This window comes from Jaculus jaculus, chromosome 9, assembly GCF_020740685.1.
Source record: "Jaculus jaculus isolate mJacJac1 chromosome 9, mJacJac1.mat.Y.cur, whole genome shotgun sequence".
Taxonomy (NCBI): domain Eukaryota; kingdom Metazoa; phylum Chordata; class Mammalia; order Rodentia; family Dipodidae; genus Jaculus; species Jaculus jaculus.
Window position 1 is genome coordinate 125260096 of NC_059110.1, and position 12972 is coordinate 125273067.

Genomic DNA, 12972 nt, shown 5'->3' on the forward strand with positions numbered 1-12972 from the left:
TATGTCACTGGTGGTGAATCTTGGAGCCCAGCCCTCAGGTGTGTTTTGGAGCTCTGGCTGTTCCTGCTTGCAGGTGCATTGTGGTGCTGGCAATTTGGTGATGTCTCTCTGCTATGATCTCTGTAAATGAGCCAGCTTCTTCTGCCATTGATGGTGTTCCCCGGAATTTGTAAGCCTGAGATAAACCCTTCCCTCCCATAAGTTGCTTCTGGTTGAATGTTTGTCCCAGCAACTTGAAGCTGCAAGAGATTGTGATGCCCCGGGCAGATGTTTGTGTGTGTGTGTGTGTGTGTGTGTGTGAGAGAGAGAGAGAGAGAGAGAGGGAGAGAGAGAGCTTGATTCTGTTGTCTTTCCTACCATGATGAATCAGGTAAAATGTGCACCAGGGGCTGGGGAGGTGGCTCAGTGAAAGGTGTTTGCTCTGCAAGGCTAAAGTGGCATATGCATCTAGAATCCCACCATGCTTGGGGCAGTTGGAGGCAGAGTCAAGGGAATGCCGAAGCTCATGGGCCATAGTCAGGCTTTACCAGCGGCAAAACAAGACCACTGTTTCAAACAAGATGAAAGGAGAGAATCAACACTCTAAGGTTGTTCTCTGATCAATACACACACACACACACACACACACACACACACACCATGGTATGCATGTACCCTTACACACATACATATGCACACACAGAATTTTAAAATTATTTTAAATTTTTTACTTTCTTAATTTATTTGAGAGAGAGAGAGTGTGTGTGTGTAAGGATACATCAGGGCCTCTTGCTGCTGCAAATGCTCTCCAAGAGCCACTCTGTGCATCTGGATTTACGTGGGTCCTGGGGAATAGAACCTGGGCCAGCAGACTTTACAAGCAAGCACCTTTACGTGTTGACCCGTCTTCCCCATCCTACACAATGTTTTTAACGTTCACCAATCAGCGGGCATGACCCTCACCCAGCTGGCACTTTGCAACTCTCCGAGATACCATGGGGCTCCAGCCCAAGCAAGAAGACAGATGGATCAACGTGGCGCTGAGAGCTGCGTGGACTCCCAACCCTCTGTATCCCTCAGTTTCATAAAAGGTAAAAATAGGAGGCAAGCTCAAGACAGCTCTGATGCCTGGCTCAGGCAATCTCAGCCAAGAGAGAAGAGGGGAGGAGGAGGGAGGAAGAAAGAAAAATCCGCCACTTAAGGTCAGAGCAGTGAGAATAACATGAAAACACTGCCAACGGAGTAGCAGCAAGCTGCCTTGGAGGTTGGAAGTGTGACAACAGAGTTTTGGTTGCCTCAGGCTGGTGTCACGGTAGTGGAGACAGGGACGCTGCTTAGAGAAAGAGGGGGGTGGCTGGGTTCCGGGTCTCAGGAGAGGTTTGCCAGGGTCCTCCCAAGTGGGGAAGGGCTCCTGGCCATGTTGGCCTCCTAACCACAAATGAAGCTGGCACCTGGGACCTCTTCAATTCTTGAAGGCCGCTGGAGTGGAGTTTTGATGGATGGCATAGACGGGATGGCATGTAAATGTATGCAGACGAGGCCTAAGAGAACGGCGGTGCTTTTCTTCATTTGTTTATTTAGTTGAAACAGAAGAAATATATGCTCACTGTAAACAAATCAGAAAATTAGACGCAGGTACACAGAATGAAATCAGAATCCTTTTGTTAGTCTCCCACCCCAAGATAAAAAGAGACAAAACCCATTGCTAACATCTTGGTGTGTGTATATTCCTCCAGACAATTTTTGACTCATACATATATAGTTTTCCTTCCTATCCAGAATAAGTCTTTACTTCACATACTGTTTTGCAACCTGCTTCTTTTTTTTTTTTTTTTTCTTTTTTTGCATGGAGACTATAACATAAATGAGTGTAGGCCTCTCTCATTTATCTAACAGGCTCACTCATTCTTGTTGGAAATTCAAATTGTGTCCTGCTTTTTTAGTCAAACCCAGTGACACAATTGAATCACACTGAACATTTCCAGGTGCAGAGGAGTCTTGCCATTTTGGGGACCATGCACGTAAAGGGGTTGGGAGTGAATGGAGGAAGCTCAGGCCATAGGCTGTGGAGGCAATTGTTTTTTCCTCTCTCTAGGGTTGGGAGGAAAACCACTATCCAAATGTTAGATTTGCAGACCAGAGGCAGGTGGCATGCAGCCCTTGCTGCCTTCCTCACAAATGGCTCTCCGGGAGCCCTGGCCAGCAGGAGGGAGGGTTAGGTGGCTTCCTAGGGAGAAGCGGAAGGAACACAGCCACCAATTCACCTTCGTAGCCTGACGACCTCGGCTGTCCTGGTATCAGCTTTCGAAAGGAAAGACAAAAAGAAGATAAGACACCCTCCCCAGGCTGAGGGGACACACCGGGCAAGGATGTGGCACCGGTCCCTTGTGAGAGTGGGTATCTCAGTGGGATGAGAGGATTGCCCCGTCACTTAGCTGGACTCCTGCAGAGATGCTTAATCTTCAGTCACTTTGACCGGATTTGGAAGCACCCAAAAGACATACCTCTGGGCATGCCTGTGAGGATGTTTCCAGAGAAGTTGAGGTAGTTATTTGGCTTTGCACGCGCATTGTTTGTGTGTGTGGGGGGGGGGGAGGGTTATGCACTTGTAAATGCCCCTGTGACGCCTGCTGCGCTCTGTGCAACAGCTGGGGCAGAAAGCTGGGCGTCCTCCTCCAGCGCTCTTTGGCCTCTTCTTGTCTGCGCAGAACTGTCATACTGACCCTGGAGCCTTTTGGCTTTTTTTCTTTCTCTCTTTCATGAAGTCTGACAATTCCTGGGAGGTTCTGCCCCTCAATGGGACTGGGGTTATAGAGGTGTGGGCACATCCACAATGTGGGTTCTAGAGGTTCACACTCGGGTGGTCTCAGGCCCCCTCGTGCTTGGAAAGAAGCTCACTTCACCACAGAGACGTCTCGCCCGTCCTTCAAGAGAGGGTTAGTTGAGGCGGAAGACACACCTTCCACTGGGCGGCACCAACCTACTGCTGGAGGCGGGGAGCTGAGCACCAGCATTTATCTCTCAACCACCTCACACTTCCTGCCACCACGCTGCTCCACCGTGACGGACCGTCCCCTCCAAATAAACCATGTCTCCACTAGGTGGATTCTTGACAGACACCTGGTCACAGAAGTAAGAAATGTGGGCTGGAGAGATGGCTCAGCAGTTAAAGGCGCTTGCTTGCAAAGCCTAATGGCACAGGTTCAATTCCCCAGTACTCACTTAAAGCCAGATGGACAGAGTGACACATGCATCTAGAGCTGGTTTGTAATGGCAAGAGGTTCTGACAAGTCTGTTCGCTCCCTCTCTCTCTCTCTCTTTTTCTCTCTCTCTCTCTCCCTGCTTGCAAGTAAATAATAAATAAAAATATTTTTTAAAAAAAGAAGTAAGAAAAATAAGGAATACACCCATGTAGGCTCTTTCACATATAACACCTGTTTTATTCTTCAGAACATGCCACTAGGAAACTGTCTTCAGCAGATGGGGCAATGATGACAGAGAGAGAGTCAGTAACTTGCCTCTGGTCAATAGGTCACTTAATGACAGAACTCAGTTGGAGTGAACTTAGCTGCTTTAAGAGGTAGAATGCTTGCCTAGCATTCAGGAGGCCCTGGGTTTGCTGCCCAGCACTGCAAACACCAGATGTCTGTAATCCCATTTCTCCATCTCTATGGAGGTAGGGACAAGAAAATCAAAACGTGAAGGTCATCCTACACTACATGAGACCTGTCTCAAAAACAAAAAACAAACATGAAGACCCTCCCCCCCCCCCCCGATCTTCATGTGAAAGAATAGCCTGCAGAGGGTAGGCTAAAGGAGAAAGGTTACAGGGAGTGGTGACATGGAGAACTGCTTTGTGGAAAGGAGGGGACCCAGAGGGCGGGGGAGAGAGCGCGCAGAGGGTGCCGGACAGCATGACCCTGGAAGGAGGGAAGCCAGCGGTCAGCCTGCAGCTGCTGGAGTGCAGAAGCCCACATCCAGAGGTGTGGCAGAACCACGTGAAGCTGTCTCAGGGACCCAGAAGGACAAACAGCAGGGTGAGAAGTGGTAAACGCCAGGTGTCCGCACCCCTGTGGGGGAACTCCTGACCCCCTCAGAGTGAGGCAGACAACAAGCAAGGAGATCCTGGCTACCTTCTCTCTACAGCTCCCCACATTATCCCCTCGAATCACAGCTTAGGGCCCAAAGGGAAAGCCAGCACTTTGGGCAAGATTTATGAAGCTTCTCGCTGCACCATTCAGATTCATTTCTTTTGCTTCGTTTTGCCCGTGGCTCCGACGTGGCATTAATGGGCTATCTTGGATCCATGGTCCTCCTGTGTCCTCACTGTGGCTACAGGGGGCACACGCAGTTTTTATTTGCTTATTCGGCTTGCTTTTTAATTACACCAGGTAGGGAGGCAGGGGCTCTGGGCAGAGAGGATTGTTGCATCGCATATTTTTCATTATTGTTAATATTTTCACTAGCAATAATCCTAGTAAATGAGAAACTGTAATCCGGAGGATTGGGGCTGTTAATTGAAAAATAATGCTAATGATGTGGATGGAACAGAAACGAAAGAGGAAACCCATCCTAACCTCCTCCCATGGTGGTGACAAGGCCCTTTCCTCTTCTAGAGGGCACACCTAGGCCCAGGGAATCCACAAGCGCCTGATGGATGGTTTTATTAATGTCTATGTGTGTTTGGTATGTATACATGTTCATAGGTAGGGGGCATATGTGTGTGTGCAAGTACACAGGTATTTGTGTGCACATGTGTGTAGAGGACAGAGGATAATATTGGACACTTTGTTTGTTTGAGGTAGGGTCTCACTCTCACCCAAGCTGGTCTGGAATTCACTATGTAATCTCAGGGTGGCCTCGAACTCATGGTGATCCTCCTACCTCTGCCTCCCTCTGCTGGGATTAAAGGCATTTGCCACCATGCAGCTGACCAGAGGATAATACTAGGACACTGTCCACCTCCTTCGAGTCAGGATCTCTCAGTAGCCTGGAGCTCACCAGTTAGGATGTACTGGCTGGCTGGCCAGCAAGCTCCAGGAGTCCACCTGCCTTCGCTTCTCCCATTCTGGGATCACAGTTTCACATTTCACGTGGGTATGGGGGCTCAAACTCAAGTCCTCATGCCTGTGAGACAAGCACTGTGACCACTGAGCCATCGCCCCAGCCTCAAGTACCGATATTAATGTTATTATGGGAAATGTTCTGGGTATATTGATGGCTACAAGGGGAAGTGAGAAGGAGGCTTCCAGACTGTGTTTCAAGTCAGCTCCTTGGATAACCGCTCCCACCTCACAAGCTAGAAAAATCCCAAGAAAGCTTGATAATAGGAGCTCCCAGGGTCAGTGAGTGTGGGGAACACCAGCTCTCCAGCATGACCACCGCAGTGACAGAGTAAATAGGTAGAACTTCTCCAGAAAGCAGTTTAAAAAGAGCAACAAGGGCTGGAGAGATGGCTGAGCAGTTCAGGCACTTGTCTGCAAAGCCTAAGGACCCATGTTCGACTGTGCAGGTTCCATGTAAGCCAGATGCACAAGGGGGTGCAAGCGTGCAAGGTTGAACATATGCACAAGGTGGCACACGTGTCTGGAGTTTGATTGCAGTGGCCGGAGGCCCTGGCATGCCATTTTCTCTCTCTCTCTCTCTCTGCCATTAAAAGAAAAGAAAAACCTACAAAAAATAATCTTCAAAGCGTGCTTTCCCAGCAGCCCAGAAGCTCTGGGTCTCAGAATGTGTCCCAGTAAACTGAGAGATAAGCTCACAGGTGGCTTTTGACAGAGATCTGAGACAAAGGACCCCAACTCTCCCTGTTTCTAAAGATGGTTCTGGTGTGGTGTCCAGTAGGGGGGGCCGCTGACCACATGGGGCCATGTAAATTTAAATCAGTTAGGTGAACTCACCTCTCTGTCATACCAAGCACATCTCACCTGTTCTGTGATCATATGGGCTGCATGGTCCACATATTGGATAAGACTGACCTAGGTTTTTATAACATCTAGACAGTTCTATTGGACCATATCATCCCAAGGTTCATCTCCAACCCAGCCTCACTTAGCATCCAGAGGGATGTTTGCAAACATAAATGCTATCACGTGTCCCTTTGCTGGGACCCTTGCAGGGTCTCCACATTGCCCCCCACTGTGAGATCTCCCCATAGGCCCCTCTCTCGCCCCACCTTAGGCCAACCTCTGTCTTGTCAGTGCTCAGCAATGCTGATCTCTACCAGGTCTGGAATACGTGAATCCTCTAAGCCTCCGGCCCTCAGCATAAGCCATTCCCTGCACCTCGACCCACTTCCCTCCATTCTCAAGCCCAGCAGGGAGTCAGGCCCAGGAGCAGATAGCATTAAGTTGCTGCTGGCAGCAGTTGCCCCATGGGCTTAGCCCCCACACCCTCGGTGGGTCCCCTTAGAGAGCAGGTCTTCCACAGGGCTCCTGGGGAACTTTTTTTTTTTTGTCACCAGTAGGACGTTAGGGTCTGAGGCCAGCTTCTGGAACTTAGAGAGCAGTGTAGGGAAATGCAACATGAGAGGTCAGCGTGGTGGGATGCCCTCCCCCTCTGCACGCACACCTCATGACAAACAAAAGTGGGCAGACTTGAACATCAGAGCCCTTACCCACATCGTCACCAGAGTCAGCTCAGGCGGCCCCAGCAAATGCCAGCTGCAATGTTCCTTCAGCCTCTCTAGCACTCTCCATCGCTCCCTTCCCCCCACGCCTACCGCCCTGAGCCATCATGGACTTCTCCGTGCTGGGTCATCTCCCTCCTGAAGGACCAGCCCCTCCAAGGGAGGACATTGTCCTGTCCTTTCCATCTCTAGGCCGGACTGAGGGGGTGGCATCCAGGAGGTGCTCGGTGGATGCTTGTCAAATGGAGGAGAGAAACGAGGCGCCTCGCCTCTGCATTATGAGCCTAAATTAGATGTTTCTTGAGAAAAGCAGCGAGGAGTTTACAGCTGGATGCTGAATCGAGTTAAGGCGTTCCTAATGATCTTAATGGGGATTGTTATTTTAAATTAACTAATTAATCTGATTTTAATGTGCCCTCATGATGCAGGCTCGTCATCGTCATCATCATTATTTTGCAGCTCTGGATCCAGCCTCACATCACAGCCGCCGTGTTCCTGTTTGCCAGGTGTGCCGTCGCCACGGCCTGTCTCTGCTCTCATTTCCAAGTTCCGTTACAGGTACCCAGAGTGGACACGCAGGGATGCTCAGCAGCATTGGTCTCGCTGGTTGTTAACCTTACCATTCAAAGTCCAGCGTCTAGAATATCTTCTCTAGGAATCGTTCCCTCAGGATTGGCGGGGGGGGGGGGGGCGGTGGCGAAATGAATACGGTGAGGGCTCAGTGTGGGGCTACGTAGTGAATGCACTAGAGGCTGCTCACTCCTCTTTCTTCCACCTCCAAGCATCCCAGTAAGCCAGACCCCACTTCTCATGCTCTGCAGTAAAGGGTCGAGTCCTGCCCAAGGTCTCTCTTCCCTCTCATTTCTTCTTTGTCCTCTCTGCTCGTGTTAGGACAGGTACCCTTGCCATGATATCGTGGGCTGTTGCTAATCGTGTCCCCTTGTGACAGCGAAATTTCTGTTATCAACTTGATCAGATCAGGAATCAAATATTAAGAGTCACTCATCTGGGACAGGTCTGTGAGAACGTTTCCAGAAAGGACTGACTGAAGGAGGGAGACCTTTCACCGGCGTGAGCAGCCCTTCCCAGCGGCAGGCTCCAAGGCTGCAGGTTCCAGGAGAAAAGCGATCTTTTACCTGGCCGCCCGTGCTCCCAGCTGCTGAGTTCTTTCACTCTGTGGCTACAGACGACCAGCTTCTTTGGTCTTCCAATGTGGATTGAAGACCAGAGTCTCCAGGAATCCTCCAGGCCTTCAGTGCCAGACTGGGATAGCTGAGGCATCTGGCCTCGCGGGCTGAGCCCCTCTAGCCTGTGCACAGCCATTGTGGGACTGTCCAGCCCGTATCCTGTAAGCTTGTCTAATCAATCCTCATTATAACACACATTCTATATGTCCTGTTTCTCTAGAGAACCTTGACTAATGCCCCCCATCCCAAGTCTCGACTGGGAACCACCCACTGCCCAGCCAGACTCTCTTCAACCTGCTCAGCACGTCCTGCCTGCCTCCAGCCCCGCCCCCCATTCTCTCTGTCTGTCTGTCTGTCTCTCCAAAGGTGAACAGCCTGGTGTTGGACAGTGGATATAATAAATGCACAGTGTAGCCAAGCACTAGGAGAGAGCACCGTCTCTTGGAGTAGGCCTGCATGTGAAAGTGAAGACTAAGGGCTGGAGAGATGGCTCAGTGGTTAAAGGCCCTCACTTGCAAAACCTGACGGCCTGGGTTTGAGTCCCTAGTACCCACATATGGCCAGATGCACAAAGTGGCATATGAATCTGGAATTTGTTTGCAATGGCAGGAGACCTTGGCATGCCTGTCTTTCTGTCTGCTTATCTGTCTGTCTGTCTATCTATCTATCCATCCATCCATCCATCCATCCATCTATCTATCTATCTATCTATTTAGTAAAGATGAGACAAGTACTCACAATAAGGGATCCAAGGTACACAGAAGGGCCATGCAGACCCCGGGGGTAGGGGGAACTTGCAAAGGTTCCTAGTGGCAGCAATGCTTGTCCTTCCTATCTTGAGGCTCTGGGTTCCTGGCCTCACTTATTGCAGGACTGACCTCTGCTCCTTTCTCTCATGTATATAAACTCTCAGCCGCCAGGCTAGCTCAGCACTGCCTTTCCAGGAGACTTTGCCGTAGGCACTGCCACCTCTTGGGAACACCCGTCCCAAGCTAGCCACTGCACTTGGATGCTCTCCTGTTTAGAGATTCAAACTTCAAGCAAGTGCAAATCAATGGAAAGCCCTTGGCTAAGTGTCTTCCTTGGGGACGGTTTCGCCCCAAGTGTCCTCAGGGGTCAACCCCTCATTTTCTTCAATTCTCTCTCTGGGCCACCCCAGTTAGATGAATTCCCCCTCCCTCCAGTCTTGTTCTCCCTGCTCCTCCTCACTCATCCCTCCTTCCTTCCTGAAAACATAAGGGAAGCTTTTCTATGTTTCTCCCCAGCTCTTTTCGTCAGGTAATGTACTGTGTTTCTGTTTGTCTATTGTGTGAGCTCCACAGAGCAGAGATTCATGCCTATTTCCTTCAATGTCGTAAGTAATGCCCACCACAGGACGCAAGGCACACAGCAGGTGCCTAATCTGTGGTTATTAATCTAGCTGGATGAAGGGAGCTAAGAAAGTTGTTTTGTGCCATTTACTATAAGGTAGCTTAGCCCCACAGAGCCTCCAGTGCCACAGAGCATGTATAATCAGATGCTAGCTTAGTTCTCTGTGAACCTAGATGCCTTAGGTAAACTAGCCTGGACCCTGAGGCTTCTCCACCTAGGTTTGCCTGCAAAGCCCTGGCGTCCCTGCTGAGAAATCAAACACTGCCTTCTGCGCTGGGCCTGGGCTCCTGCCTCCGTCTGACCAATTGGTCTCAGATCAGACAGGGACGTCAGTAGGTGCCTAGGATCTGTGAGCTGAGGAGGTTGCTGACTTTGGGGATGGCTAGAGGCAGTCACCTTCGACATCTGTCCTTGAGACCTTAGCCTCCTGTTAACATACCAGCCTCCCTTCTCTCTAGAGCCACGGTCCTTTCCTTTCCTTCCTGGAGCTTGGGGCGGGGCAGGGTGAGACCTGGTGGGGGGAGGGGCGCAAGGGTTCTGCCAGGGCGGGGTGGCGCACGCCTTTAATCCCAGCACTTGGGAGGCCAAGGTAGGAGGATTGCTGTGAGTTTCAAGGCCACCCTGAGACTACAGAGTGAATCCCAGGTCAGCCTGGGCTTGAGTGAGACCCTACATTGAAAAACAAACAAACAAACAAACAAAAAAATGGTTCTTCTCACTCCAGAGTTCCAGGCAGCCTCTGCAAGCAGCCAGCAATTCTCATCAAGGTCTTTCTCCACGTGGGAGTCCTCTCTCAGCTAAGAGGTCTCCGGGTGTACCCAGTATACAAAGGGTTTGGCTTTATTGCCATTGCTGTCCTCATTTTACGGAAAGCAATAAACAGCTTGCCAAAGGTCACACAGGGAGCCAAAAGTGGTCTCTCCTGGCTACAAAGAAAAGACGAAGCCAGGCCTGCCTCCCTGTCTCATGCCAGCAGCCCCCCCCCCCAATCCCAGCAAATGGCTTCTAAGCGATGGCTTGTCTGGCCCCTCCTTTTCCCGCCCTCCCCCCACCTCTGCCATCCGCCCTGGCTGTCTTTAGCAGCACCACAGAGTCCAGAGACCTCTTGATGCTACAGCCCATGGGATTTTTTTGAGGCCCAACATGACATTTCAGCAGCATCTGACTCTCTCCGATAAAGCCTTCTGACAGCCTCCACCCCACTCTTCTCTTGGGGAACCCCACTCCTCCCTCTCTGCTCAAGAGTCCCTGCGTTAAGCACCCCTCCCCCATTTCCTGGCGAAGGCCAAGTTCTAGCACAGGTACTGTCGTTCATATGGCCGAGTTTGGTGTAGAGCACGTTTACGGTGAATACCTGCTAAGTGCAGGATGGATGCATGGATCTGTTAGCTCTTTGAAAGCCATACAGTAACACACTCATTAGCACACATCTCCTCCACCAGGTGCAGGTGCCCAGAACACAGGATCCATGCCTGGTCTCCCCTCCACGGATGCTGGGGTGCATAGCCCAGGGCCCGACACATGGAGGAACTCCATCTGTGGAGGTTGTGTGTATGAAAGCCAGGTGTACACACAGGCTGCCCGCTCCCTTTATCGACAGCAGGTGACCCCCACTATGCGTATGAAAGCAGCCTTCCGAGATTTCAATGTGCACATCATCTGGAGAGCGTGGTGGAAATCTACATTCTGCCTAGTAGGCCTGGGGTGGCTCTGGGACCCTAACATTCAGCTCACCTCCCTGGAGATGCTGATGGTGGCAACCTGGGCGCAACACTTTGGGTAGCAGGGGCTCCGGGATGCTAACCTGTAAACAGAGCATCCTGTAATCCCAGAATTACAGCCAAGAAGGAGGGGGAGGGCAGGGCAGCAGCCGGAATCCATACAAGGTGCCAAATCATGCCTGACTCAGAGTCAATTATCCGTCCGCGGCGGCTCTTCTCGAGCCTGCTGCCATGAATAAAATACGCTGGTTTTAAAGTGCTCCAGAATCCATAGTAACTTTTCATCATTACACATTTTCTCAGCTGATGGATGTTCAGCCTATGTGTGGGGGTGGGGAGGATGGTAGGAGGGAGATCTAAGGGGTCGAGTGTCCTGTTCTCTTTCGGGGCTGGTTGACAGGAAACAGGTGTTACCCAGAAGAGCATCTGGTGGCCCTGATAGGAGGCAGGCAGGGAGACGCAGACACAGGGGACAGGGACCACGCGAGGCAGCTGCCGGAGCAGTTTCCTGGAGCAAGGAGACACGTATTGACACTCCAAGATGCTCTCTGGGTTGGCATGGCAACAGTAATCCATGTAAATAGCTGACCCATATTTAATTACTAAAAAGAAAACAAGGGGATGGTGTTGGGGTCGGGGAGAGGAGGACAGCCTGCGCCGCTGGCTCCTCCTCTCCCATCTGAGGACTCCTGGCCCCTTCTGGTCGGGCAGTGGATGTTGGCAAGAAACGAGAGACACTGAAGGCTTTCCATTTCTTCCAGCACCAGATGGAGTAAGGCCAGGGAGGCTGTGGGTGCCGTGGGGGCTCTACAAACATCTCTGCAGGACTAGCCGCAGGAGTGACAAGACTCACTTGTGCCAGTCCTTCTGCTGGTCCCTTGCATGTGCCACTCTGTTCTGTGCGAACAAGGGCACTGTGCGCAAAGAGCTGGTATCACCCCGATTTTTTAGAAAATATTTTTATTTATTACTTATAAGGACAGAAAAAGAGAGAAAGAGAGGAGAACGAGAGTGAGTGTGCACAGCGGAGCCTCTGGTCACTGCAAATGAACCCCACTTTGTGCCTCTGGCTTTTCCTGGGTACTGGGGAATCGAACCTGAGCCCGCAGGCTTTGCAAGCAAGTGTTCTTAATTGCTGAGCCATCTTTCTAGCCCTCATCCCTACTATTAAAGGCAAGAAAATTCAGTCTTGGAGAAATGAAATGACTTGTCCAAGGTCACATGTCCAGGAAGCAATTGTAATAGTACACACATTACTGACTATAATGCTTCATCTTTATGGGCATCTTGACAAGATTTGAGGACACACATCTGGGCATGTCTGTGTGAATGTTTGTAGAGAGGTTTAACTAAGCAGAGAAGGCCAACCCTGGATGTGGGTGGCACCATCCCATGGGCTGAAGTCCCAGGAATAAGGGAAGGAGGAAAAAGCCAGCTGAACACCAGCACTCATCTTATCCTGACTGAAGACACAATGTGACCAGCTGCCTCACACTCCTATTTCCTTGCCTTCCCCACCATGACAGACCATAGCCTCTCAAGCTGTGAGCCAAAATAAGATGTTTCTTCCTTAAGTTGCTCTGTCAAGTAGTTTATCACAGCAATTAGGAAAGTAATGTAGTGACTTTTGTGTGTTCCCCTCCTTTTGTGGTTTGAGTGTAATATGTTTCCCATGTGCTCGTGTGTGGCAATGTTTGGAAGGTTGTGGAACCACTGGGACATGGAGCCTTGATGGAAGAAGTGTATCAGAGAAGGACAGGCCTTGAGGTTAAAGCTGTTTCTCTGTCTCTCTGTCTCTCTCTCTCTCTTCCACTAACTTCCTGCTCCTACCATGATTTCTTTTCTTCCCTGATAATGAACTCTACCCTCTGGAATTGTAAGCTGAAATAAACCCTTTTCCTTCTATAAGTTGCTTCTGGTCAGGTATTTTTTCCCAGCAATGAGAAAGTAACTGATACAGAAAATGGGTACCTGGAATGGATTCATTACTGGAAAAAAGAAAACCTGACCATATGGATTTTAGTCTTTTAAAATTGGTTTGTGGGAGGAAATAGGCAGGATTTAGAACTCTGGACTAAGTAAGTCC